We start from the raw sequence: 14,133 nt of genomic DNA, 5'->3' as shown, positions 1-14,133 counted from the left end.
CCTCAATTTGGGACTTTAGCCCACGGGGAAGACATCAAGAGGCTCGAGGACTCTGTGTGCGCTGTTTGTTTTTCACTATTTTAATTTCATCCACATGTACTGCTTATTTCTCTTTATTTTAATGGCCTGTTCGGAAGCGGAGGGGAGATGTAATCTAATTTTTAACAAAACCGTGAATTTTAAACTGTTGTCTATTTAGCTCTCCCTCGTGCTCCTAAAGTCCTCACAGTTGACTGTGTATGGAAATTGTGTGGTTATTTCAAGATACTTTGGGACGTTATGACAGAGAAGGAGATAATTTCGTATATAGGACCTAGATAGGTCAAGCAAGTACACGTGTTGTGACACAGCCTCCTGTTGACCAGTCTTCTCTGCTGATGGACATTTTTGCACTTCAGTGGGATGATAAGAACCCAATGTAGCTGGTAAATATTAAAAAGGAGAGACACTTTGTAGTAAATAGTGTGTGTTATGAGCAGGTCACTGTGTTCTCATCCTTCAGATTCATGAAGGAGAAGCTATATTGTGCTGTGGCTCAAAAGGACTTTAGCCTGGAATGTTGGCTCCATGCTCATCAAGTGTCTACCCTTGGGCATGGTGCTTAGCGCGCCTCAACTTTCTCATCTATAAAATGGGCATAATTGGTTAAGCTATAAAGTGTGTTATTAATCGGAGTTCTCCAGAGAAACAGAGCTGACAGGGTGTTTAGAGAGATATACAGACAGAGAGAGACAATGACAGAGTGAAAGAGAGAGGGAGAGAGAGATTTGTCTTAAGGAATTGGCTCACACCATGGTGGAGGATGGCAAGTCCAGAATCCTCAAAGTGGGCCAACAGACAGGAGACCCAAGGAAGGCTGCAGCTCAGTGCAGAGGCAGTGTGCTGGCACAATTCCTTCCTGCTCAGGGAAGGTCAGTTTCTGTCTATTGATGCCTTCAACTTATTGTACAAGGCCCACCCACATTCTAGAGACTAATCTGCTTTACTCAAAGTCTGTTGACTTAAATGTTCATCTCATTTGAAAATACCTCCAGAGAAACAACCAGAAAAAATGTCCGACCTAGTATCTGGGCACCAAGTCCAAGCTGACTCATAAAATTAACCATCACATAAGGATTAAATCACTAACACTTGGAAGAGCCCTTGACCAATTAATTGCTCAATAAATGGCAACTGCTAGTAAGAATGCAAATCAATACATACGTTCTCGCATCTGTTTGTAGAAGGCAACAGGTCCAGTAAATATCTTAAATGAACGAATGATCTAGCTCACCCTACTTAAGGCAAGTATGAGTGCCAACAAGGGGGAGCTTATGTTGCTGCAAGAGTTCTTGGAGGTTCACTCATCCCTCCTGACCTCACTCCCAGGTGGGTGTGTGTCTGAACTGGGCCTGGATGGAAGCAGAAGGCCCCACAGGGGAGAAGGGAACTGGGGTCAGGAAGAAAGAGTAGAAAGGAGACCTCTGGGAAGGGGACTACTTCATGTATCAGGGACATAGTGTAGGGCAGGATGTTGGTCAGAGGCAGGCCAGCCGTTGTTACCCACAAGAAGGATGAGGAGGAGACACTGGGTAGATTTACCACCACCGCTGTGCTCTACCGGAAGTGCGGTATGCAAGTATTAAATTAATGCTACCACATGAGGCAACTCGATTAATCAAAATATTGCCTCTGTTTTGCCTGCCCTCTGCACAAAGGGTCAAAATCATGCTTCTGATGACTTCACATACTGGCTAGATCATGAATATTTATTTATTGCTCTGATCTCAGAGATAGTCTTTCTACAGGTCTTATTCATCAGCATGTTGCCCCAACGATGGATTATCCCTGGATAATCTCAGAGTCTGAATGTCCATTTGCCTCATGCAACATCTCTGGGTCCAGTGGCTTCTGGACTCATCTGAGGCCACCCTCCTTTCCTCTGCAGGTTCTAGTCATGGCGGTGTTCTTGCAGCCCCCTGGGGACACAAAACAACTTCCATTCCACAGCCGTTCCATGACTCCTTCTAACAAACAGTGATGACATGCCTCTTGCTTTCTCCAAGTCAGCCCCTTCCCATCATTCTGGTGTCAACTTCACTAGCACCTCCTCAGACAGCTTTCCTGAGCACCCCTCCACGTCATCTCCGCCTCCTGCCCTTCTCATCACTTATCCCAATGCCTGGTGGTCTTCCTTGCTTGCTTCTTATTGTCCTTCACCTCTAGGAGACTACAGGCTCCATGAGGCAGGGAACATGCCTGTCTTATTTCTGCTATAGCAGCACCCAAATAGGAGCACACGTAGTCTCTCTGAACCTTAATCCAAGTCTTCCCATTGGGAGCCTACACTAATTTCTGGGGTGCCAAAGGTACACAGAACAATAGGCTAGGAGATTTGTGATTCTCTTACCCTTAACCTGGTTTGAACTCAATTCCATTAGAGTCTTCCAGATTTAACTAACAACACCATCTGGCTCCGAACTCCAAGGTCTCATTAAATGAGCAATACTAATAAAAGTAATTGCAAAAGAACAGAGGAGATTAAGGAGACAACAGTAAAATAATGTTGCCAGCACAGGGCTATTGGTTTTGTTTGTAGCTTGCTGGCGCAAGACAGATCATTTCAGTGCTGGATTCACTTGGCTGTAATAAACAATGGCACAGGGCATGCAGAGGAGGTGCTGGTTGGTGCTCAAAAGTGATGATCTAAAAATGCATCATGTCTGGTAAACCTAGAAGATTATATATAAGCCATCTGTTGAAATTCACTCCATAATGATTTATTTCTTTTTTTTTTTTTTTTGGCCTATCTGCAGAAAAGTATACAGCATTAATTCCAGCAGTTTTTTGCTATTCCTACAAAAATTATTTAGGTAAAGTATTAAAAGTTATGTGGCAGTAAGCGAAGAAGGTTGCATAGCATTTTTACATAGTCTCTGGACATTTACATAAAATTTACCATAGGAAGTTTAACAAGAAATTGGAAGAAGTTTGACTAAAGATAGATAGTCATCCATATCACAGACTGATAAGAGTCATTGTTATCATCTTTATTATTTCTCTTGAGATTGTTTCTTTCATTTTGGTCATGTCTATAGTAATATTACTTAAGAAAAAGATCACTAAGTTTAGAGCAAATGTAAATCAAATCCTCATCTTGATCCATAAATCACAAATTTTGCCCTCTGTCTTGCAATATCTTATAAGAACATGGTTTCTCAACTCCTGAACTCCACCATCAAGATGTACCTTGAGGGCAGCCTGGGTGGCTCAGTGATTTAGCGCCACCTTCAGTCCAGGGCGTGATCCTGGAGACTCGGGATCGAGTCCCACGTCAGGCTCCCTGCAGTGGAGCCTGCTTCTCCCTCTGTCTGTGTCTCTGCCTCTCTCTCTCTCTCTCTGTGTGTTTCTCATGAATAAATAAATAAAATCTTCAAAAAAAAAAAAAGAGATGCACCTTGATTACCTATGATCACAACTTTTCCATGTTCTGAAAATGTCAATATTATTTTTACTTTCATATTTTAGGAGATGACATGTTTATTCGCAGGCATAAGATTACAGATCAGAAGTTCTCAAAGTGTGGTCCCCAGGCCAACATCCTATGATGTGCAGGACAGATCCTTACAACAAAGAATTATCCAGTCCAAAATGTCAATAAAGCCAGCATTGAGAAACTCTGGTCAAAGGAGAGAACCTTGATTAGCAGCCCTGAGTTTAATTATGGCTCCCTAAAATTTTCATTTATTTTGGTTTTCAGTACGATATGACCTATGAAAGAGTTTTTCTTTTTTTTTTTATTTTTTTCTTTTAAACCCTATTCAACTAGGTTTTGATTTCTACTAGTATCATCTTTAGAAAGCCTTCAGGTTAAAGTCGTAATTGCTTACCTATATTTATAATTTCCTGCTTTACATTTCAATTATTTAATCCATTTGGAATGAATTTTGATGAAAGCTGTGAAGTAAGGATTTAATAGTTTCTTTTTTTGTATAGGACCCCTTATACCTAGGATATATAGTCACATCTATTTCTTAACCAAACCACAAGAGATAAGAGGATGTGTTTCACCAAAACAAAGGAATTAGCTAAGCATAAGGAAGGTTCAGTTTGAAGCAGCTTCAACTTCATGTGATCAGAAATTTGAAACCAGAATAAATGATATATAAGTTTATTTTTCACATTAAAAAAAAAAGTGTGATGATAGGCAGCCCAGTGCTTGTTTGGAGGTGCCACAGTTATCAGGACCTGAACTCTTTCAGGATATCCTATCATTATGGTCCAAAATGGAAGCCAGAGCTCCAGCCATCACATTCTATTCCATGCAGTTTGAAGAAAGAGAGAGAAAGATGAGACTCCTCCAAAGGTCACACACAACTTTGCTGCTTACATCTCATTGGCCAAAAGTAAGTTACCAGGGGATTCATGTTCTGCAGCAGAGAGGTGAAGAGGCTCTCCAGGAAGACAGTTGGGCAGGAGGCTAGAAGGCAACCTGTGAAGAGAGAAAGGATAATATTAGTAGAGTCTCTGATAAAGAATACTAAGAAGAGATCCAGACCCTTAGTGTAAACTTTGGAGTTGAATTTCTGATTAACAGAGAAAATTAAGCCAACCTTCTTTAAATGACACACTGCTATTTCCAGGAAAAATAAACATTTGCTCAGGAAAGAATTCAGTTAGGAAAACTTTGGTTACAGGGTGGTGACCAACTTCATTCCCCCAAAACAAAGTAGCTCAAAACAATCAAATCTTATCTTTTGCTTCTGCTACATGCTCACTGCCTGTTGGAAAAAAAGAAAAAAAAAAAAGGACTCTCTTCATCATAGTCACAAAAAGGACCCGGACTGATGGAGCAATCATCTTCTGGAACGTGGGTAATTAGCAATGCCACATGCAAAGAGAGCCTTGGAGAATTTCATATCAGCAATTAAACGCTCTGGAGCTTGTTGGCCTGATCAGTCACACGACCCTGCCTAAATTCAGAAAAAAGTCCTGCTGAGTATATGCCCTGAAAGTAGACTCCCAGACACCTGACACAGAGCAACAGTGGCAAACCCAAAAGGACGGGAAGCATTGCTGTGGACAATACAGATAAAGTCGTGATCACCATGTGAGCCCTGAACAGTGATGCTTGGGAGGATGGCAGTTCTGGGAAGTGTAAGATGGGGGTAGGGACGGGGCATTAAAAAAAAGGAGTCCTCATCTTCCACAATAGGAAGTCGCAGGAATCAAAAAATCACCAAATAGCTGTATAAGCCTATTATTTAGAAATATGAACTTACAAAAAGCGGAAAAACAGGCAAAAGACTTTTAAGTGTGTGTCTTAGTTATTCGTTAGGCACAGGCTGTTATTTTTCACTATAAGCCTCGCGGTGATTTTTGGCTTTTTAAAATATGTCAACTATTATTTTGGAAAGGAAAAGAAATTAAATTTCAAGAGTGGGAGGAAATGCTTCAAGTATTTGATAGCAATCATCCCTTTATCTGTTGAATGCACAACACCACATGTCATCCTCCAATGGAAAAAAAAAAAAAAAAGCAAGGAGCACAATGAGATGCCTTATGGGTTGTCTTTGGCCCCTCGACTCCGGGTGCTCAGACCTGGGACAAATCCTGTGTCTGTTTCCATTTCCACAGGCAGCAAATAAGCACCATTTAGGAGCAAGGCAAACTACAGAAGTCAATAACCCCCAAAGGAAGGATAATTTGCAGACTTTTATACTTCCAGTAACCATGTCTAATCCTGTGCTAACCCCTTGGAAGCACAACAGCGTTTCTAAGAGACAGGAATCCAGAGAATTCTAAAACAACACACTTTCCTTTTAAAAATGTAAATCAGTCCGTGGATATGTTTGCAAGGCTCAACCACTGAATGCACTCCAAGGATTTATCGAAAAGCTTCTTTGATGCTTCCAAATTCTTGGGATTGCTTTGTGCCTTTCTGAAATTAATAAGAGATCGTGAATTTTTTTTTCTACCTGGTGAGATATGGATATTTTCAGACCGGTCATTTTCCAAGCATATGCTTGTTTGAAGAACACAGGGAGTGGGAGCTATTTGGGGGCCAGCATGGCTCTGTCCTCCTGCAGGCTTCTGGAAGGGCAGCCAGCCCCTGGGGACTGAGGGACTCAGCTCTTTTCATTGACTCACGTAGATGTAAATAACGACAAGAGTCTGGCATCTTCTCACCAGACACCCTGCACTGCTCTGATTCCCTCAGACAATTGTGATGAAGGTGATGAGGAGAAGACGACTCATGAGATAAGGAAATAAAGAATCTGTAAGTCTACCTCAAGGCAGTACCCTGCTTCTCAAGCCTAACCTCTTGCTGCCTAATCCTATTATGCCCCTTGGAAACCGAGAATTACCTCTACTTCCCTGCAGGATTCTCATTGCTGCTCCCTCCCCCCAGTCCAGGCAGATGGGGATCCTGGGCCAACTAGGGGGAAGGTCATGTTCTCAAAGAGACAAAAACAAAGTCATGAATCATTCCCAAAGTGTTCCCCTGGTTTTGATGCAGTTGCCTGGACGTTTGCCATGTGCCAGGGCCCTGCGGAGCGCTCACAATCCACAACCGCCCCCTGAGGGACACTGATGTGACCCCTTCAGCCAGAAAGGGCCCAGATTGTAGGGCTGGTGGTAGAGCCAACTGTGTTGTCTTGCTGCCCTCCACCAGGTACACTTTTCATGGCCCTAGGAGGTGATAAAGACTCTCCCCTAGGGACACCAGTGGAGGCTTGGTGCCATCTGTTGGAAGAGGTACAGCCTGGTAAGTAAAGGCTAAATGGGAATTGTTGGGACTTTCTCCTTGCTTTGACTCAAACCTCCTTCCTGGCCAAGCACTTACCCCACCGACTCAGCTCAGGCCCCAGCTGCCTTCGAGGTTCCCGGTGACTCCCTCTTGCTGCTCTGCACACCCGCATGGGCCCTGCATGGGTCCCCAGGACCTCTTCTGATATCATGCCTTTCACATCGTGTTAGGATCTTGAGTTCTCTCATCTGTCTCCTCATTAGAGTGTCAGTCCTTTGAAGGAAACAACGGCGTCATTTATTTCAAATAATTTAAAAAGGGATGCTTGAATGAATGCACACGGGAGTTCAGATGAGGAAGCCAGAATTTCATGACCTGCCCCATTTCACATAACTGGTTATGCAGGGACAGATCTAAAAGTTATGTCTTGGGGCGCCTGGGCGGCTCAGTGGTTGAGTGTCTGCCTTCGGCTCAGATCGTGATCCTGGGATTCTGAGATCGAGTCCCACGTCGGGCTCCCTGCATGGAGCCTGCTTTTCCCTCTGCCTGTGCCTCCGCCTCTCTCTGTGTTTTTCATGAATAAATAAATAAAATATTTAGAATAAATAAAAGTTATGTCTCCTAACTTCTGAGCCAGGGCTTTCCCAGCATCTTTTACCGAACCTGGGACGTTTGCCCTCTTCAAAGTCCCCTCTACAATTCAGCGAACACCGTGGAGGAAACTAGTTTAACCACTTGAAAAGGAACAGAGCAGAGATTAAATATGCTGGGTGGGGGGATGGGGGGCTACAAATCAGAAGAAGAAGAAAAAAGTGAATATACAAACACGAGAGGAAAGAAGAGAGACGGTCGCCAAAACCACCGCTTCCATCAGAGCATCCCGTAGCAGCGACCCCGGGATGCGGTCTGTCTCAAGGAAGCACTAACCCGGCCCGAGACTATTTTGTTCTCCACACCTCGACACCCAAGTCCAGGAACCATGCAGAATGAATAAAATAGAATTACTGTAATTCATGTCAAGATTTCAGGAAGGTCTGAGACTTCACCCAGCCGTGGATGGTCATGGAAGCTGGGAGAAGGCCCAACACTCCCGGGTCACAGGTGAAGGGCAGCTAATCCCTGAGAGTGGCAGTCAGAGGAGCCTCGTGGTTCGTGTCGGTTACTTGAGCCCCAGGTCCCCCAGATGACACGAGAAGAGCCAGATTCTACCCACAAATACAGTCAACTCTGCCTCATAAGATCCCTGCTCCTAGAGAACCCAGATCTTTCCTAGAGGGCAGTAGGGTGCCGACCCGTTCCTCCGGAGGGAAAAGTTACCTTCCTATCAGAAAGCTAGCACACTGCCCATGGTTTTGAAAAGAGACCCTCTCTCGATCTTCCAGGGCTGTTCATCATATGAAAACCCTTGAATAAAGAACCAAAAACCATGAGAAGCCAGGGATGATCGCCTCCCAGCAAGCATTGGTTCACCTACCGGACACTCACCACCTGTCATATGGCAGGCAACGTGCTGCTCACTGGATACACATTGGGAAGCAAACCTGACATAGTTCCTGACTTCGGGGAGCTTATACTTTAGGGGGTTGGAGGGGAGCTAAGTATTCATCCAAGATCCCATAAGTACTTGCAACATGACAGCAGTGACAGGGAACATCAGAGGAGGCTCAGGGGCACCATAGAGCCATACCGTGGGCTGCTATGGAACTATGTCACCGGAGAGTTGGAGGTAGGGAGTCCAAAAAGACACAGCTAGAAGGGTAAATAGGCCCGGACCATGTGACCTTTGCAATCTGTGCTAATAACCAAGATCATTATCCCCAGAGCATCAAGAGGTTACTTAAAGGTTTTATTTTATTATTTTTTAAGATTTTATTTATTTATTCATGAGAGACACACAGAGAGAGGCAGAGACATAGGCAGAGGGGGAAGCAGACTCCCTGCGGGGAGCCCCAGGTGGGACTCAATCCCGGGACTCCAGGATCATGACCTGAGCCAAACGCTCAACCGCTGAGCCCCCCAGGCACCCCTAATTAAGGGTTTTAGACAAGAGTGTCACATGATCAGGTTTTCACATTGAAGAGGGCACTTTGGCCCAAATGTGGAGTCTAGAGGAGGTGAATAGCAAACAGTGGGGAGCCGGGGGTCAGAGTCGAGGGCTGTTGTTGGGAAGAGGGGAGGAGCGGTGGGGAAGGAAAGAGCAGTTAGATTCCAGAGACACTTAGGGGTACAACTGCCAGGGTTCCAAGTGAGAGGAGAGAGGGCACCGAAAAGGACCCCAGGATGCCCACCTGGCACAGTTGGTGAAAACACTGGACAGTGTGAGCAGAGAGGCAGCTGAGCCCCTGGAGAAGCAGGCATGGAGCTCAGCTGGGACACTCGGGGTGGACATGATAAATCCAGAAGTGGACACTGTGCAGACAGTAACTGGAGGCCCCAGGGTAGCATGAGGAGAGCGCCCAGGACAGAGCCCTAAGAAAGCCATCATTAAGAGGCAAGTAGCATAGAAGGGGTTCTAGAGGCATTTGGGAAGGTCATCAAAGGCATGAAGACAACCCACAGGCCATGGCTTCCAGAAAGCCAAGAGAAGAGGAGAAGAAGGAAGATGGAAGCCATCACCAGGGTCGAATCTGCTGAGAAGTGAGGTGAGAGGACTAAGAAATGCCATTGAGTGTGAAGGTCCTGGACTCACTGGCGATTACAAGGAGGGGATGGAGGTGTGGAAGGAGGGTTGACGCATGAGGGGGAGGGAAAGAAATGGAGGCCATGAGCACGGGGACAACTGTGACAACCCAGGCCATGAAAGAAAGGGACAGAAAGGCCAATGGGAAGATGGGGAGTGGAGGCTTGGCATTTTGAGGCTAGGAAAGGAAATTCTTCCAAAGGGAACTAGTCACATGAGAAGGGAAGTGGTTAAATAAAAGTGAGGAGCAGCGGTCCACCCTCGGGTCCTGAGGTGCAGAGTGGAGCAGGTGGTGTCCGACGTGCAGGAGGAAGCACTGGCTGGAGAAGATGAAGGACAGGGCCTGAGGAGGAAGAGAAAACCCTGGGTCCGGGTGTAGGGAGGTCTCTAAATCCGGAGGAGAAAGGTTGAGTGAGCGCCCATGGGAGTAGGGAAGCAGGGTGCAAGGCTGTGAGGGGGAGCCAGAGCTTGGGAGGCTGGTGGAGGTCTGGTGTGGCCGCTGCAGAGAGAGGGGGGCAGAGGGAAACAAGGAGGGTCAGACAGAGTGTGTGTGCACGCACCTATGGACACACGTGTGTACACACCCGCAGGACACGACCTGGTCTCCACATGCCGTTGATTGTCTCTCAAATCCAGCCAGGCCTCCCTCCTGTCCACTTGCCAGCCTGGTGTCTGTTCCGGGAACTTCCCTCACCAGGATCGTCTCCACCACACAGTGGCCGGATGAACCGAGCAAGAATGTCTGCTTCTCCAAGGGCTGGGGGAGCCGGCAAGGGGGACGAAAACTGGCTGACACCCATCACTTCACATCTGTCCTTCATCCCTGCCATGTCTACGGACGTGAATTCAGGGACGCCTGGGTGGCTCAGCGGTTGAGCGCCTGCCTTTGGCTCAGAGCGTGATCCTGGGGACCTGGGATCGAGTCCCGCATAAGGCTCCCTGCATGGAGCCTGCTTCTCCCTCTGCCTGTGTCTCTGCCTCTCTCTGTTTGTCTCTCATGAATAAATAAATAAATAAAATTTTGTAAAAAAGAAAAAGAAATTAATTCAAAGCAACCCAAATGACCAAGAAGAGAGAAGGCCCATCAGTGTTCTGACCAAAGCAGTTTCTATTCTTGACTATCGTGAGAGTGGCAGGTCCTGAGTGTTTCAGAGAGTGGGGAGCCCAGGTTTGCCCATGGCAAACTGCCCATGGTTTGGCTCAGTCCCTCCATCTCTCCCATCTCAGCCATGGGCTGTCCATATTCTTCAAGAAAAGTGCGATACGAGAGAATCAATCCAGGCGCCTTGGATCCAGAGGCAGGCGGCATGTGCTCCATGAGAGTGAATTTATCTTCCCTTATCCGACCGCAAAAAAATAAAATAAAAAATAAATTTAAAAATGCTCCATCCAAGTCAGATGCACTTGGCGTCTGAAAATGAAAGTCTCCTCTCTTTTTAAACAGGGGGAGAAACTGTGTCACTCACTAGCAGAGGGATCTGAAGAGGAAAGCTCGCAAAGAAGGGACTTAAATCCAAGACCCTGGAGCTGGAACGCAGAGTGCTGTCAGCAGGGGGAGGAAATTGTTCTCCTGACCTGGAAACAACCCTCCCTTGGAATGAGTTTCCTACTTCCTGACATGCCAAGGACAGGAGGGCCTGGGGCTTCCAAGGGCTGGTGGGGCAGGTGGGTAGAGAGGTGGGGGTTCTGCAGGCCTTGGAGGATGCTGATGGGGTCAGCCCCGGGCAGTCCCTGGGGAGGGGGTGGGCAGGGAAACCTGCAGGGGTGGGGGGGTGCAGTGCTGAAGCCCCAGGGCAGGAACTCCGGGATGTCTTCAGTTCTGGGTCACTGAAGGCACACGGCTCAGAGCAAAGCATCCATAAGCCATCTAATCCGCCTAAAGAAAACTGACAGCTGGCCTTGAAAGGAAACCATTTCTGGAATAATCCAAGAGTGCTGCTGCTTCTGCTGAGCAGATTCAAGAAAAAGCAGAGACCCGCGGGCGGGGGTAGGCTGGGGGTGGAGGTGGGGACTTTATTTTGCAATGAGGTGCAGGGGAGGTTACCTAGAAGCCCTCTCCACCAACCTGGAAGAGCGGTTTCCCTTTAATCCGACCCTCATCTCAGATAAATTTAACCATCTGCCAGCACTGAAATGAGAGAAGAGAGAGGAAGCTTCAGTCCTGGAGAGTCAGGGCCCGGACACACCCTGGGGCTTCTGGACCTACTTAAAAGCAGTAAAAGGCAGGATGAGCACACGCAAGGTCATTTTTGTCCATGCGAAACTATCGCAAACACTATTCCCCTCACCGCATAACTCAAAAAAGAAAAAAAAAAAAAAGGCTACTAAAACTCTTAATTTGGGAGCTTTGTCTTTTTCTTTTCTTTTTTTTTTTGGCTTATTTTTTTTTTAAAAAGGAAGCCCTCCGCTGTGTGAAGAATGCACGTTGGGGTTGAGGTGAGAAGGAGCGGCTGAGGGTGTGTCTCAATGCCACCGCCCCCATGGGTCCCCCGCAACCCTGCAGGCAGCCCTGTCCTCTTTATTTATACAAATACGGTTCCCTGGAGGTGTTTGGTTTTTTTCATTTTCCCTGGCAAAATCTTTTATGAGCTGAATTTTCACAGGATAACCGAACGGTGAAACATTTGCCCAGAACCCAGAAGTTAGGCCGAGTTAATAAATGACCGACAGATGTCATTGCTAACACTGTGTGAGGACGCACCGCTTGCCTGCCAGGCACTGGGCTCAGCAACTTTCAGAGTCAGGATTTGGACCCAGGCAAGCCGGTTCAAGTTTATGCCCTACCCCACTCGCCTGCGTGTTTTTCCTCCACCTCAAACACTCCTCCCTGGATTCATCCTCTTTAGCCCTTCGCTGGTTCCAGGAGATGCCTTCCTGCTCCCGGGAGCTGGGTCTGGAGCCCTCTCCACCTGCTCCCGGGAGCCCTGTACTGACGATTCTTGCCACAGTCCAAGACTCCGGACCGAAATGTGATTGGACCTGCCCCTTCCTGCAGATGCTCCGGCCTCTGAGGACAGGGTTGGGATTGTGGCCGGCCTGCAAGGCACACAGTGTACGTGTCGCATGAATGCATGGGTTAACGAAATGATGGAAACGACCAGGTCTTTGTCCCACGAGAGCTGCGAATCCCGTGGGGAACAGATCGCCGCACCCTGCAGCCAGGCTGCGGCCAAGTTAAGGTTCCAAACCCACATGGGGACGGCCTGGTGACCTCTGCCTGGGGAAACAAGGAAAGAACTGGACAGTGTTTAATTAGGGATGAGTAATATTTTAACCAGCCAAGAAGGGAGAGGAAACAACATGAATGAAGAAACCGCAGGGCATGTTGGAGAACAGTGAAGAATAGACCGATTCAATCACATCCGTCCCTACCTGGGCTCCTGCAATAGACCAGATGCATCTACGTACAGGGAGTAAAACAAACCAGTAGGACAAAGTCCCTTCACCCCAGGACTTCACGGAGAGGGAGGAGGGAGACACGCAAACAGACTGCGATGAGAACCGGTCACTGCAACTTCCTGACCAGGACTCTGGACCAGGAAAGGAGTGACCAGTGCGCCCCGTGCTGATCCTCCAGCCTGAGTGGCTAGTGCGCGTTGGGCGCTGACGGTAGAGTAAGAGCTCGCTGGAAAGGCAGGTGGAAGAGACTTCGGACAAAGGAACAGCGGAGAGTGGTGACCATAGAGATGCTAAATTCACTGAGCAGTTACCCAGGGCCGGCCGGACCTGAGACCCTCCCAAGCTATGTCATTGAATCCTCTCAACTCTCTGAGGTCATTTTCCAGAGGAGCGAACCAGGGCACAGAGGGTTTGTGTGATCTTTGCAAAGTCACACAGCCAGCCGGCGGTGAAGTTGGGATTCACAGCCCCCGCACAGGTCCCGTGGCTCTGAGCTTCGGCTCCACCCGGCCGCCTGTTCGAGAATCTGCTGGGGCATGAAACCAAAGAGTGGGGGAAAGCCGCGGGGCAGGGAGGCCACCCCAAGCCACATGGTTTCCCGGGCCGAGGAGCGCTGCGCAGTCGGAAAGGAGCATCGCTGGGAGGAGGGCAGGGCTTCCAGGCCGGGCCAGGAATCTGGTGGCCGAGGATCTGGTGCGAGGCAGCTGTTGCTGCAGCTTGGGAACGAAGCGGGGAGGTCAAGTCAAGCGCCCGTGGAGGTGGGAAGGGGCCAGGCTGCTGAGGTCACAGGCTGCGCCCAGGGAGCTGAGCAGGACGTAAGAGTGAGCCCCGGAAGACTGGGGCGCAGGGGATCCAACGCGGCATCGTGATGTCAGGAAGACAACTCAGAGCGGCTTCGGGAGTCAAGAGCGGTGAGACTCCGGTGGCAACAGGCATTGGAAGGTTATTGCCGGAATCGGGGCGGCAGAGGTGTGGGGGTCACAGGCATGACGCGGCCCCTGTTGGGATGGCTTCATGCCTTCCATGTTCTTTTTTTGAAGATCTACACTGCGGCAGGGAGGGGGGGCCCAAACACTGCACCATGCACCACCCCCCCAGATCACAGCCCTTGGTCCTGTCTCCCCTACTTGGTGCGTCCTCCTCGGTTTCCCCCGGTGACTTCAATGCCTCCCTCCTGTCTGTGCACGGCAGTTTGTGGCCATCGTAAGCCACGTGGGGGGCACACCACCCCAGGGAGCTTCTCCGGGTGTTTGTGCAAATACAGGAGTGATCTCTGAGAGAAGAATTTGGGGGAAGCCAATTTCCTCCATCCTGAGCCCCAGCA

The sequence above is a fragment of the Canis lupus genome, chromosome 25 (assembly GCF_003254725.2).
Source record: "Canis lupus dingo isolate Sandy chromosome 25, ASM325472v2, whole genome shotgun sequence".
NCBI classification, from domain to species: Eukaryota; Metazoa; Chordata; class Mammalia; order Carnivora; family Canidae; genus Canis; species Canis lupus.
Note: the sequence above shows the minus strand (reverse complement) of the source record.